Genomic DNA, 15,000 nt, shown 5'->3' with positions numbered 1-15,000 from the left:
TTCTCTATAATTATGTAATAGTTTCTTGAAAGTTTGCTTTATTTTATGTATATAATTTTAAATAAACATTGTGCAAAATTTGAAAGGGCAGCTGCTAGGCTATTACAAAAGTAAATCTACCCTAAACTATCTTCACCTATCTTGGCCTGGTGTAGGCTGGATAGTGTTAATTTAGATTAGCCTAGCCTAATCTTCTCTTGTTTCAGTAAACCTAACAAAACATAATTGAATTCTTTGCTGTGCTTAAACAGAGCGGTGAGCATAACTTAGCATAGCCTTACCCAACATAGATCAGTCATATTAAGTCTAGCAAGTCTGACTTAGGTTAAGGCTTTATTTGTGGGGGCTTATGATCATAGGCATTAGGCATTGGGTTACTTACTGCCGTTTTGTCTTTGCGTCTTTCAGCTTTTCTCCATTTTCCTCTCATGCTTGCTCATTGATAGAGAAGTCTGGCTCTGATTAATGGTGCCCGGTGACCAATAACTAGAATTTTAAGCTTCTGTAAAAACTTCAGGGATTAGTTTAATCCTGTCTAACCAAGCTGATCCTACCTCAGCCTAGCTTAGCGTAGTACTGTAGTCTAGGCTTGTTTAGTTTTACTTAAACTGGCCAAGCTACTCCTAACCTAATCATAACCTATTCTAACATAGTATAGTACATAGGCTTCTCACACTGGGCAAAAACTGGGCAAAAAAGGAGGGACATTGAATTGTGGTTATTTTTACACCCCATACTGCTGGGCCAGACTCAATTTTTGTAGGCATTTTATATATATAGTATATAATATTATATATATATATATATATATATATATATATATATATATATATATTATATATATATATATTATATATATATATATATATATATATATATATATATATAATATATAATATATATATATATATATATATAAAGGCTTTGGATACCAATGTGGATTTATGATAGGAGATCATTAGCTATCCGTCAAACTCGATTCCAGAGCTTTGTCTATCCATTAAACACTCATTGGCTGGCTACACTAAGCATTTTCAAGTACAGTGGAAAAGTATTTTAATATATGGATTGAGTATTGACCAAGTTGTACATGTGTAAATTACACCTATTATTATTTTCAAAACATATCTCTACCAATCTACTTCTCTACTTCTCTACCTACCTCTATTTCTTCCTTCCCTCCTCCCTCCCTTCCTTCCTACCTTCCTTCCTTCCTTCCTTCCTTCCTTCCTTCCTTCCTTCCTTCCTTCCTTCCTTCCTTCCTTCCTTCCTTCCTTCCTGCCTCCTGCCTCTCTCCCTTTCTTTCAGTCTACCTACCTACTTACCTACCTACCTACCTACCTACCTACATACCTACCTACCTACCTACCTACCTACCTACCTACCTATCTACTTACCTACCTACCCTACCTACCTACCTCCCTCCCTACCTACCTAGCTACTACCTACACCTACCTACCTACTAACTACCATACTCACCACCCCCCACCTACCCACCTATTTGTCATTTATCTATCTGCTATCCCTTTATCCACGCAGTCTGTTATCAGATGTTCTATCTGTTTACCATCTATAAAGATAGGTAGATAGTGGTTGTGTGTTTGTGTGTGTGTGTTGCGATATCGTGGGCCCACTGCCAGGCATGCACACACACACACATCATACATAATAATATATATACGATAGTATATTATATTATATTAGATATATATCTATATTGTATATGTATAATGGATATGTATATGTATTATTATATCTATATATCTTGTATATGTTCTATATACGTATATCTCTATATATGTATATCTATAATATATATATGTATGTATATATAAATTGTATGTATGTTATGTATATGTATATATATGTAGTATGTATTATGTATAATATTTCTCGGTGTATAATATTTGGTTCATATATAGTATACTTTATATGTATAATCTATTATTGTCTATGTATCATATCGTGTATATGATACTATATTGTCTTGTATCATACTAATGCTATATGTATAGCTATGTATATCGATGTTTCTATATGTATACATGTATATCTATGTCTCTGTTTGCTCTGTTATATGTATCGTATTACTGACTCTGTCTGTCATGTAATCTGTCTGTCTCTGTCTATGTATGTCTCTGTCTCGTGTCTGTCTCTGTCTCCTCTATGTCCTGTATGTCTCTGTACTCTCTCTGTATCTGGTGCTCCCCTCTGTCTCTGCGCTCTATCTGTCTCTCTTCTCGGTATCTTCCTCTGTCTCTTGTCTCTGTCTCTCTCTGTTTTCTGTTCTCTGCTCTTCCTGTCTCTCTCTGTTTCTGTCTCTGTCTCTCTCTTCTCTCTCCCCATGTTTCTGTCTCATCTCTACTGTCTCTCTCTGTTTTCTTCTCTCTCTCTGTCTTCATAGTGTCCTCTCTCTGTCATCTTATCTCTCTGCCTCCTGTCTCTCTTCTCTCTGTACTCTGTCTCTCTCTCTGTATACTCTCTCTGGTCTTCTCTGTCTCTGGTCCTCTCTCTTTCTCATCTCTGTCTCTGGTCTATTTCTCTGTATCTCTCTGCTCTGTGTCTGTCTCCGCTCTCTGTCCTGTCTCTCTCTGTCCATTCTTTTCTTCTTCTCTCTTCTCTCTGGCTCTTCTCTCCTCTCTCTCTTTTGGTCGCTCTCTCTATTCTCTCTCTCTCCTCTGTCTCTCTCTTCTACTATTCTCTCTCTACATTCTATCTCTGTACTATCATCTCCTGTCTCTCTCATGTACTCTCTCTCTGTCCATCTCTCTGTCTCTCTCTGTCTCTCTCTGATCTCTCTTCTCTCTGTCTCTATCTCTGTCTCTCTCTGATCTCTCTATCGTCTCTGTCTTTATACTGTACTCCTCTTCTCTCTCTATGTATATAGCCTCTAACCGGTCATATGTATCCCATTGTCGTACATCTTTGAATGCATATTGCATATCTATCTCTCTCTCTCTCTCTCTCTCTCTCTCTCTCTCTCTATCTCACTCTATCTCCTGTCTATCTCTCTCTCGATGTCTCTCTCATATCTCTATCTTCTCTCTATTCTACTCTCTATCTATCTCTCTCTCCTCTCTCTTCTATCCCCTCTCTCCCCCTCTCTCCAATCCCTCTGCCCCATCTCTCTCCCCCTGTCCCTCTCTCTACCTCTTCTCCTCTCTCTCTATCTCTCTCTCTTCTCTATCTATATCTCTCTCTCTCTCTCTCTCTGCTGTCCATCTGTCTAGGTATCTCTGCATATGTATGTATAACTATTTATATATATGTATATACAATGCATGTATATGGTATATATGGATATACAGTATCATTATCATTATAGTGTATGTATACTATGTATATATATGTATGTATATATACTATTCTATTATCTAACATATATATATATTTATAGTATATATATATATTATATCTATATACTATATCATTCTATAATGTTTATTTGGTGTAATGTATAAGTTTATTTGTTAGTCTGTCTGTCTCTATGTTTATACAGTGGTTCTCAATGTATTTCAATCTGTTCCCTCCCTCCCTTAAAGAATTTTAAACATCCTTGTCACCCCCCCCCCTTCCCTTCCCTCCCCCTTTACAATTTCTATGTAATACCACCACAGATGAAGTGAGAAATAGTATGTAGATGATAAAGAAAACTTAATTAATTTCAAGGTTGCAGATATGATTTTACAAAACCAGAGTGATTACTTATGCTCATGTTGTAGATGAAAGTTTAAATTAAGAAAACGTTTACTTAGATGTACATTCAGGCAATTGGTCTTTAAGAAAACATCTTTGGACTCGCAAAAACTTCACTTGAAATTGTTAGAACTCCGCATGCTTGGTCAGAATTTGTGTTAGAAAGATTTTGTTTGAATCGTTTCCCAACCTTATTTGGATATCTACACCTGGGGGGGGGGGGGGGGGAGTGGCAGCCAACCCCTAGAAGCTATTGCATCTCAGATTTGAGAACGTGCTAAGCTAATAAGATAAGTAGATAGTATTGTCTACCTTGTCTGTCTGCCCTTCTGTTAGCTGTCTATCTCCTTATCTGTCTATCTATCTGTGTGTCTATATCCTTCCTACTTATCTATCTATCTATCTATCTGTCTCTTTCTTATCGTTTATGCACTGAGCTAATAATTCCCAAGGAAATGCATTAAATAAGTCTAGGCTGTTGATTTCGAATCAGAAAAACTACTAACGATTGCATGTTCCCAACTATTTTGGTGGTAAATCATTTGTCATATTTAAGAAACAATTGCTATAAGAATTTTAGAGAAGCTAACCTTTGCAAACAGGCATTTATATTTGTTTAGAGGGTTTTTGTCATCACTGTCAGTATATGATTTATTGGTGTTACTGCTAATAAAATGAACATAATTATTAGCAAGGAAGTAATGTATAGGTAGTTTTTGAAGCAGTTCCATTGGGTATATTGTAAATATATACATATATGCTTTTACATGCATATACATATGTATCTATCCATAACCTCTCACTTTCTCTCTTTCTTTCTCTCTGTCTGTCTGTCTGTCTGTCTCTCTCTCTCTCTCTCTCTCTCTCTCTCTCTCACTCTCTTTTGTCTCTCCCCCCCTCCCTCCTTCCCTCCCATCTCTCACCCTCCCTCCCATCTCTCTCCCTCCCTCCCATCTCTCTCCCTCCCTCCCATCTCTCTCCCTCCTTCCCATCTCTCTCCCATCCTCCCAGCTCGCTCCCTCCCTCTTTTTCTCTCCTACCGAAAAACCCTTCTCACTCACGAAAATACTCGATCGAGCCTCAGAGCTCTCATCGCGCGCATATCTAGACTCACGCTCTAGCTCCCGCTCTACTCTCTCTCTCTCTCTCTCTCTCTCTCATCTCTCTCTCTCTCTCGTCTTTATCTCTCTCTGTCATGCTCTTTGACTCGAGCAGCTGTAACATGCTCTTTCTCTCTCTCTGTCATGCTCTTTCTCTCTCTCTGTCCCTCTCTATCCTCTCTCGTCGTCTCTCTCTATCGCTCTCTCTCTTCTCTCTCTCTCTCTCTCTCCTCTCATCCTCTCTCCTCTCTGTCATTTCGCTCTTCTCTCTTCATGCTCTCTCTCTCTTCATGTCTCTCTCTCTCTTTCAATGGCTCTCCTCTCTCTGTCATGCTCTCTCTCTCTCTCTACTCTCTCTGTCTCCTCTCTCTCTCTGTCTCTCTGTCTCCTGTTCTCTTCTCTCTGTCTCTGGTCTCTCTGTCTATCTGTCCATCTGTCTCTCTGTCTCTGTCTCGCTGTCTCTCTCTCCTTCTCTCCTCTCTCCTTTCTCTCTCCTTCTCTCTCTCTCTCTCTCATTCTCTCTCTCCTCATCGCTCTCTCTTCTCTCTCATCTCTCCTCCTCTCATCTTCTCTCTCTCGCTCTCTCTCATCGTCTCTCTCTCTCTTCTCTCTCTCTCTGTCTCTCTCGTCTCTCCTCTCTCTCTCTCTCTGTCATGCTCGCTCTCTCTCTCTCTGTCTGCTCTCTCTCCTCATCTCTCTGTCATGCTCATCTCTCTCTCCTCTCTCTCGGTCATGCTCCTCTCTCTCTTTCTGTCATGCTCTCTCTCTTTCTCTGTCATGCTCTCTCTCTCTCTCTCATGCTCTCTCTCTCTCTCTCTCTCTCTCTCTCTCTCTCTCCACGCTCTCTCTCTCTCTCTGTCATATGCTCTCTCTCTCTCTCTCTCTCGTCTCTCTCTCTCTCTCTCTCTCTCTCTCTCTTTCTGTATGCGTCTCTCTCTCTCTCTCTCTCTCTCCTCTCTCTCTCTCTCTCTCTCTGTCTCTCTCTCTCTCTCTCTCCTCCGTCCCTCCTCTCTCGTCTTCATCTCCTCCTCTCTACTCTCCTCTCCTCTCTCTCTCTCTCTCTCTCTCTCTCTCTCTCTCTCGTCTCTCTCTCTCTCTCCTCCCTCTTCCTCCCTCCCTTCCCTCCCTCCCTCCCTCCTCCCTCCCTCCCTCCCTCCCTCCCTCCCTCCCTCCCTCCCTCCCTCCCGCCCTCCCTCCCTCCTCCCCTCCCACACCCACACACCACACACCCACACCCCACACACACACACACACACACACACACACACACACACACACACACACAGCACACACACACACAAAATCACATATACACCACAAAATCACACACAAAAATCACACACACAATCACACACACATGCACCAAACATATCATATTCATTCTTTATATATTTAAATGTAAATGTGATATTTTATATATTAAACATATTCTTAATGTGTTTCTCCCCCACCTGCCCGCTTTCCCTTTTCAATTTTTGTTTAAATATTTGTTTTTTTCACCAGGCATTAAAAGAGAAAATTATTTTATGAAACCGTGTCACTTGACAGAACGGGGCACAAGCCTGAGCGAATGAGGAGTTTGAGGAAGCGGTGATTGCCCTCTGAGTGCTAATGGGCTCGGTGCAGAAGGAGATTGATGAGAGACCCGGTTGTGACACTCTTGGAGCAGGCAGAATCTTCTATGAGACCAGCGTGGTGACGCCAAGATTGTAGCTAATGTAAAGTGCCGTTTCCTGTTTTTTTTACTCTTTGCAGAGGCCACGTAACTGTTGCAGATACTTTTAATTCTCGGTGTTAAAAGGGACTGGTGCCTGTTGCCCTTTAGTATTTTGTGTTGTTGTTTTAAGGGTTTGATAACACACTAGTTGCATTTTGTTTTCAACTTCAGTGCAACCAACTCATCCTTTCACACTGTGTACTACCTATAAGATGTAAGTTAGAAAGTAGGCCCTCTGTGTCTTATTCGAAATTCATTGTGTTTTTACAGTTGTATAGAAATTGGGTCAGAGGTGCACAGATGCAGCCGTCCATGTTAATTGTATACGGATTGGCTTATTGTGCCCATCATTGTTATTGTGTTGTTTGTTTTGTCATCCTATTTATCCTCATTTTATGTTACGTTGTTTATGTTGCTTTGAATGTTAGGCAGATCTTTATACTCACGTTGTTTTCTTTTTCATATTATCATCATCATATCATTACTATCATAATTTACTGGATATGGAGAGATTTATTTGATTTTAAGTATAGAGGAAGGTTTCTTGTGTTTTCTCTCCTTTTTGCAGGCATACAAGAAGTTTGGTAACCGTGTCAAGACTCTGAAAACAAAGTTTTGCAGAAAAATGAAGACTTTCCTGAGGCCAGCCCTGTCCGTCCCCACTGTTGATGCCCCCTCGCCCGAGCACAGTGATGATGAAAATTTGTCACTTCCTGATCAGCGTCTTCGGTTGGTAGAATGTTTTAGCCTGTGTTCTATGGAGGTCAAAATATACCTTTTTTAAAAAAAAAAAAAAAAGAAAAAAAATTTAGTGTTTTTTTCTGTGTAATGTAAACTCACAATTGTCCAAGTCAAAGGAGTCTTTGAGTAAACGGTAAAACAGTGATAATGTAATTTAGAGATAATTATAAGTCTGCACTTGAAGTTCTAGAAGTTGGCCATCTCTTTTTTTCATTTGCTTACTTTCTCTAGTACCTGTTATTTTTTCCTTTTTTTATCTGTTTCCAAGTGCCGTATCGTTTCTCTAATTTTGCATTGTTTGTTCTGTGGGTAACATACCTTTTTATAATCTATTGGCTTTGTTTTAAATTTCAATACTGATGGCATTTAAAACTTTTAAGTTCGAAGATTTAAGTTGGAACTAGAGTTTTTGCAGCATAAGTTGTGCACAAATTTCCAGTTGTGATTTTCATGTCATTTAATATCGTCTCTGATGGCTGCCCCTCGTGAATTCCACATATATATGAATATTTTTTTTTATAAGCTGGAGCTAAACCAATTTCTTTTTCTTCAGCCATGGATTCCTTTTGAATTCCTCAAATTTGTGCTTAGGCGGGCCAGGGTGCACTGGGTAGGGTCGCTGGAGACCTTAGGCGTCGTATCTCTGCTCTCGGAAGGATGAAAAGGCGGAAAAAAGTCTCAGTCGAAGTCTTTCGTCCAGCATGGAGGTAAAGGAGGTTCAGGTGATCAAAGACGGCCACCATGAGGCAGTGACAGCATAGAAATTTGGGAAGTGGCCAAACTCCAAGGACACCCATGGAACGTGGGACGGCAAGAGACCTCAAGGTACACGGATGAGCGGAGGGAAGCAATAGATGTCCATGGGTCAAAAAACAAAAAAAAACATGAGAGCTGGGATCGAGAGGGAGCACACGGAGGGACTATGCAAGGGAGCACAGGAGTCTCGGTCCTCGGGGATTCCAGAGATTCCCGCGACGAGGGTTGCGGGGATTCGTACAGGAGCAGCCGCTGGGACAATGGGGGGTCTGACCGGGAATATTCGCACAAGCCAAGGAATCGAGAATATTCCACACACCTGCCAGCTCATACGACTCTCCCATTCAGCCTCCAAGGTGGGAGTTTATTTCTTGTTGTGTATAGGGGTATTACTTTTGGCTTTGGTATTCGAAATGAATTTTATCAGTTCAGTTCATAAAATATGTTATAATGTGCATTACAGATTAATGATTTTTTTTGGGGAAAAAAAAAAATCATATTATTGTGTATTTTTTAACTACATAATGGATAATTTGTACCGACTAAATCTGCTGTACTGTTAATAATCTGCATCTCTCCTTTCTTTCTTTCCAACCTGCTCCAGAACTTGTGATGTTCATACATACATTTTTCAGGAACCTCAAACCAATGAGTGTCAGCTGAGGCTCCTTGACACATTTGGAAAAGCATAGTCTAAGCGTCAGAGTGGTGGTGGGGGTGGGAGTAGCAATGGCCACCTCCCCTGTGACCCTGCGTATGACATGCCAAAGCCCCTTCCACGCCTACGTCACGTCAGCCATTCCTGATCTGACCCGTCCACCCCCAATGCCTTTCCATTCCGCTGCCCCCAGAGACAATCCCCCCCCATCCGCGATTCCCCTTCCCCATACTGTGCCTGGCCCCTTCACAACTCGAGCCCTTCACACCAAATCACATTATCCTCAGGGATACCTATCCCCCCAGAGACAACCACGCAAGCCATCCTTTACTCCCACACCTACATTGATCAGCCTCCGCCCTATTCCTCCCTATGAAACACCTCCGGTCTGGGTTCCTCCACCTCCTCCACCTCCCCCACCCCAGAAATGATGGTTTGTGTGGACCCAGGAAGTGACTATGAAATGACCCAGAAATCTACAGTGGAGGATTGTCTGACTTAATGACTCAATATGGCCAACTCAGGGGACCTGAATGAAGATGATGCTGAATGATCGCAATTGGTGAGAACCTCCTGGTCAATGACGAGCTTGAAGCTTTACATTCAGACACACCTTCCTCTCACCACCCTATAGAAAGATATAGTGGCACTCTCGCACCCCCCATCCACTAACTCCCGCATTTTTGTGGTCCTGCCAGGAGCAACTTGAGAGAATTAGTATCAGAATGGGAGGATATGATCATAGAACAAACTTGTTAGCATAAGCCACGAGGAGGCTGATATTGGGAATTTTTTTTTTTTTGTACCGTTGCTAATGATTACAGCTCACTGTCAGACCCCACATGAGATTCTAGTGTGGCCCACCCATCTTCCCTCAATACAGTCTTTGTTTTGCCCCAGGAGACGACCAAGATTTAGAGTTGAAGAAGTCGGGATTGAAGCAAACAATGCAGATTCAGGTTCTGACATGGACATCAGTGCCCTCTGATTTCAGACATGAACATGGACATCATGATCGAGTCTGGGAAGGAGGGTGCTAATAGTAGAAAAGAAGGTGACGTAAAGGAACAAAAGTTAACAAAGAATCTGTTAAGAACAGTTCCTCTAAGAAAACAATAGTGAAATGAAGTGAAAAAGGAACGTTCGAGCTATAAGTTTTCTGAGACAAAGCCAAGCCAGTTGTGAATAGTGCTAATTCTGAGCGTTTGGTGTGAATACAATAACCTCTGTACTGGATAGTACAGGTCCTGTAAAGAGTGAGAAGAGGATAAAAGTATCGAAAGATGAGTGCATCAGAACAAAGATGTAAATCCTCTACCAGTTACTAACGCGAGAACTCAGAAGGTGGATCAAATGGGTAGTGTTAGTGAGGATAAAAGTGTGACGCGGATATGGGGGGCAGGGACTGGTATGGGGAGTTTTGCCAGGAGGAGGCTGATGATGAGCCCCAAGGTGAAGAGTATATTCCAACAGTCATAGCTACGAGTGGTGGAAGTGACACAAAGAAAGACCAAGAGTGGGGAAGGGGAAACGGAGATCTGGAATTAACTCAGTCCCCCCCAAAAATCGGACTAGGAGATAACAATGTATAGATGTGATGAAAAGCTTAGACCAAGAATTCAACAGCAGAGGACAGAGTAAAGGAAATTTTGAGGGCTCAAATCATAGTCGGGGTGGGCATTTATGGGGGAACTACAGGTAGTGGGTTTAATTCATACCAAAGTAGAGGGGAGTTTTATGGTAGTTCCCCACAACACAGAGGGGAAGAGGGCGAGGAGGGCCTGCTTTTCATTCCCCCCGGGGCAAGGCCGAGGGTTTCAACTCACAGGCGGGTGGGCACCATGGTGACTTCCACCGGGGCACGCCTCCATACGTCCCTCGGCACGGGGTTATCACGGCTCTGATAGCTATGGAGGAGGAAGGGGAGGGAGGAGGGGGGGAAGCGGAGGGAGGGCATGGTGGTGAAAATGTATTGAATATATCTCGAATAATTGAATCTTACATTTTTTGTTTGTTTTTCTTCAGCTACTGTATATTTATATTTTTAATGTGGTCTCCTTTTAGTATATATATATGTTGAGGAGTCACAAAGAGGAGTTTTATGCAGTAGATGGTACAAATTTTCTTAGCCTTGGAGAAGAGGTTTTAAAAAGAGAAGTACTTTGCCCATAGAGATATCAGCCACCCACCTGTATCTGTTGCTTCCAGGATATTGGTCCAGTAACAATTTTTTAATGGTATTCAGAAAAAAAAAAGACAGGAGTTTTATTTTTTGTGATAGCAGGCAATTTATAAGATCGTTGTTGATTACATGGGATTTATCACCTATAACTATAGTACATTGTCTTTGTACTTAGTGGTGTAATATAACTATTTTTCTTTTTTTTTCTTTTTTTTCCAAAGACGCTGTCAATGTTGAGATGATCACTAGTATCACACTTTTAACAGTTGCAATTGTGCTCCTTGACAGAGCAATTAAAAAGCTTTGTCATGCCTATGTACATGAGTCAAACGAGATGGAAATTACAAGAAAAATTGACGCTAAAGGAAAGGAGATGTACTATTTTGAAAACAAAATTTTCAGGTGTGGGTTGATTCATGTAACAAAAGCCCAACACACTCTAGAATTGCTACAGATCTTATTCTTACTTGGTAGTTTTTTAGCTTCTTTCACACTTCTGCTTTCACTACTCTGTTTGAAATTTGTACATGTGCAATGAAGAAAGAAAAAAAAGCTAAGTAACTTCCACCTTGCAACTGCAATTCATAGCTGTGATTTTGCCGGAGTGAATGGAAAATAAACTTGAGTGATTTATAAGGATAACTTCTGAGAAGTTACATACATCAGTGCTGTGGATATGTCCAGAGATGGGAAGAACATTATTGGCTTCATAGGAGGAGGAATCCAAAGCAGGTGAACTGTTTTATTTATTTGGTTTTTGGTTTTGTCAGTGTATGTACTTTTATTTGGAAATGTTGGGACTAGATGGAAATTGCAGCTTGATCATAGATAAATATTTGAATGAATAAATAGTAAAAGAATTGTATATAGATATATGTTTACATATACACATACATACATATATCATATAAAACCAATATATCACATACACCTACATATACATACAATACATAATGTTATATAAACATATTTATGTTCTTGATATATACATGTATATACATATACATACACACACACACACCACTCACACTCTCACTCCACTCTCCTCTCACTCTCTCACACACACACACACACACACGACGACAGTGGAGCACACACACACACACACACCTACACACACACACACACAACACACAAAACCACACACACACACACGACACCACACACATATTATATGTGTGTATATTATATCTATATACACACACAATATATATGTGTGTGTGTGTGTTGTGTGTGTGTGTGTGTTTGTGGGTGTGTGTGTGTGTGTGTGTGTGGTTTGTGTGTGTGTGTGTTGTGTGTTGTGTGTGTGTGAGAGAGTGGAGATTAGAGTGAGAGTGAGATTGTGAGTGTGTGGTGTGTGTGTGGTATTATATGTATAATACTGTATATATGCTAGATACCTGTAAATTATGTTTATATACATATGTATATGTATGTATATGTATGTGTATTTGTATATATGTATTTTATTGTAAAAAAAAAAAAAAATAATATGTATGTATGTTTAATGTATATACATATCATATAACATATTCTTTTACTTATTTATGCATTCAATATTTATCTATTGACAAGCTGCAATTTTCTCATCATTCCCAACATTTCCAAATTAAAGTACATACACTGACAAAACCAAAACAAATAAATAACAGTTGTCACATGCTTGGGATCCTCCTCCTATGAGCCAATCCATTGTTCTTCCATCTCTGACGATTCCACAGCCACTGATTGATATGTAACTTCTCAAAGTTATCCTTATAATCATAAGTGTATTCCATTCCCTCCAGCAAAATCCAGCTATGAACTGCAGCTGCAGTGTGGCAGTACTTAGCTTTTTTTCTTTCGTTCTTGCACATGTACCAGATTCAAACAATAGTAGTGAGAAGCAGAAGTGTAAGAAGCAAACTACAAGTAAGCAGCTAAGATCTGTAGCAATTTGAGTGTGTTTGGGCTTTTGTATCATGAAATCAAAAAAGGCAAAATTATTTGTTTTCAAAATATACATCTTCCTTCCTTTAGCGTCATTTTTCTTTGTATTTCTCTCGTTTGAACTCATGTACATAGGCTGACAATAGGCTTTTTAATTGATCCTGTCAATGAGCACAATTGCAACTGTTAAAAGTTATACTAGTGATCATCTTGCAACATTGACAGGTCTTTGGAAAAAAAAGAAAAAAGAAAAATAGTTATCTTACACACTTAAGTACAAAGACAATGTACTATTAGTATAGTTGAAAATACCATGTAATCAACAAAGATCTTATAAATTGCCTTCTATCACAAAAAATAAAACTCCTGTCTTTTTTTTTCTGAATACCATTTAAAAATTGTTACTGACAATAGCCTGAAGCAACAGTACAGGTGGGTGGCTATATCTCTATGGGCAAGTACTCTCGTTTTAAACTCTTCTCAAGGCTAGAAAATTTGTACCATCTACTGCAATAAACACTCTCTTGTGGACTCCTCAACTATATATATGAATAAAGGAGACCACCTTTACATATAAATTAATACATTACTGATTGAAAACAACAAAAAATGTAAGATTCAATTTATTCTGAGATATATTCCAATACTTTCACCACCACTGCCCCTCCTCTCCCCCCTCCTCCCTCCCTTCTCCTCCTAGCTATCAGAGCCGTGATACCCCCGTGCCGAGGACTGTATGGAGGCGTGCCACGTGGAAGTCCCATGTGCCCACCCGCCTGTGAGTTGAACTCTCGTCCTCTGCCCCGGGGGGCAATGAAAAGCAGGCCCTCCTCGCCCTCATTCCCCTCTGGTTGTGTGACTACCATAAAACTCCCCTCTACTTTGGTGAAAAAAAAAAAAAAAAATGAATTAAAACCCACTACCCCTGTAGTTCCCCCATAATGCCCACCCGACTATGATTGAAGCCCGTCAAAATTTCCTTTACCTCTGTCTATCTGCTGTTGAATATCTTGGTCTAAGCTTTTCTCACATCTATCACATTGTTCTCTCCATAGTTCCCGATTACTGGAGTAATCCCTCTCCCTTTTTTCCCGTGTCCCCCACTCTTGGGTCTTTCTTTGCTGTCCCTTCCACCACTCTTAGGCTATTAACCTGTTGAATAACTCGTCACCTTGTGGCTCATCATCAGCCTCCTCCTGGCAAACTCCCCATAACAAGTCCCTGCCCCCATATCCGAGCACACTCTTTATCCTCACTAACACTACATTTGATCCACCTTCTGATTCCTTTTAGTCACTGTAAGGCTTACTCTTGTTCTTGATGCACTCATCTTTCGATACTTTCTCCTCTCACTCTTTACAGGACCTGTACTATCCATACAGAGGTTATTGTATTCCACCACCGCCTCAGACTTAGCCTTTTCACAACTGGCTTGGCTTTGGTCTCCAGAACTTTATAGTCGACACGTTCCTTTTCCTTCATTTTCAAAAAAATATACTTTTGTTTTCTTAAGGAACGTTCGTAACAGATTCTTTTGTTAACTTTTGTTCCTTTACTTCACCTTCTTTTCTACTATTAGCACCCTCCTTCCCAGACCCATCACTGATGTCCATGTCATTTTTCTGAATCAGAGGCAACTGATTCCATGTCAGAACCTGAATCTGCATTGTTTTGCTTAAATCCCGACTCTCACTCTAAATCTTGGTCGTCTCCTGGGGCAAACAAAGACTGTATTGAGGGAATGGGTGCCACACTAGACCTCCTGTGTGTCTGACAGTGAGCTTTAATCATAGCAACTGTAATCCATATCAGCTCCTCGTGGCTTTATGCTACAAGGTTTCTTTGCTATGATCACTATCCTCCCCTTCTTATTACTAATATCTCTCAAGTTGCTCCTGGCAGGACCACAAATGCGGAGGTAGTGGAGGGGGGTGGAGAGTGCCACTATATCCTTTCTCCATAGGTGGTGGAGAGGGAAGGTGTGTCTGAATGTAAAGCTTCAAGCTCTTCATTGCCATAGTTTCTCCCAATGTGCGATCATCAGCATCATCTTCATGCAGGTCCCCTGATTTGGCATATTTGGTCATAGTCAGACCATCCTCCACTGTAGTTTCTGGTCATTTCATAGTCCTTCCTGTCCACCAAACCATCCATTCTGGGGTGGGGGGAGGTGGAGAGGTGTAGGAACCCAGACAGGAGGTGTTTCATAGGGAGGATAGGG

The sequence above is a fragment of the Penaeus monodon genome, chromosome 7 (assembly GCF_015228065.2).
Source record: "Penaeus monodon isolate SGIC_2016 chromosome 7, NSTDA_Pmon_1, whole genome shotgun sequence".
NCBI classification, from domain to species: Eukaryota; Metazoa; Arthropoda; class Malacostraca; order Decapoda; family Penaeidae; genus Penaeus; species Penaeus monodon.
The sequence above is the reverse complement of the archived record's forward strand: the minus strand, read 5'-3'. Positions refer to the sequence as shown.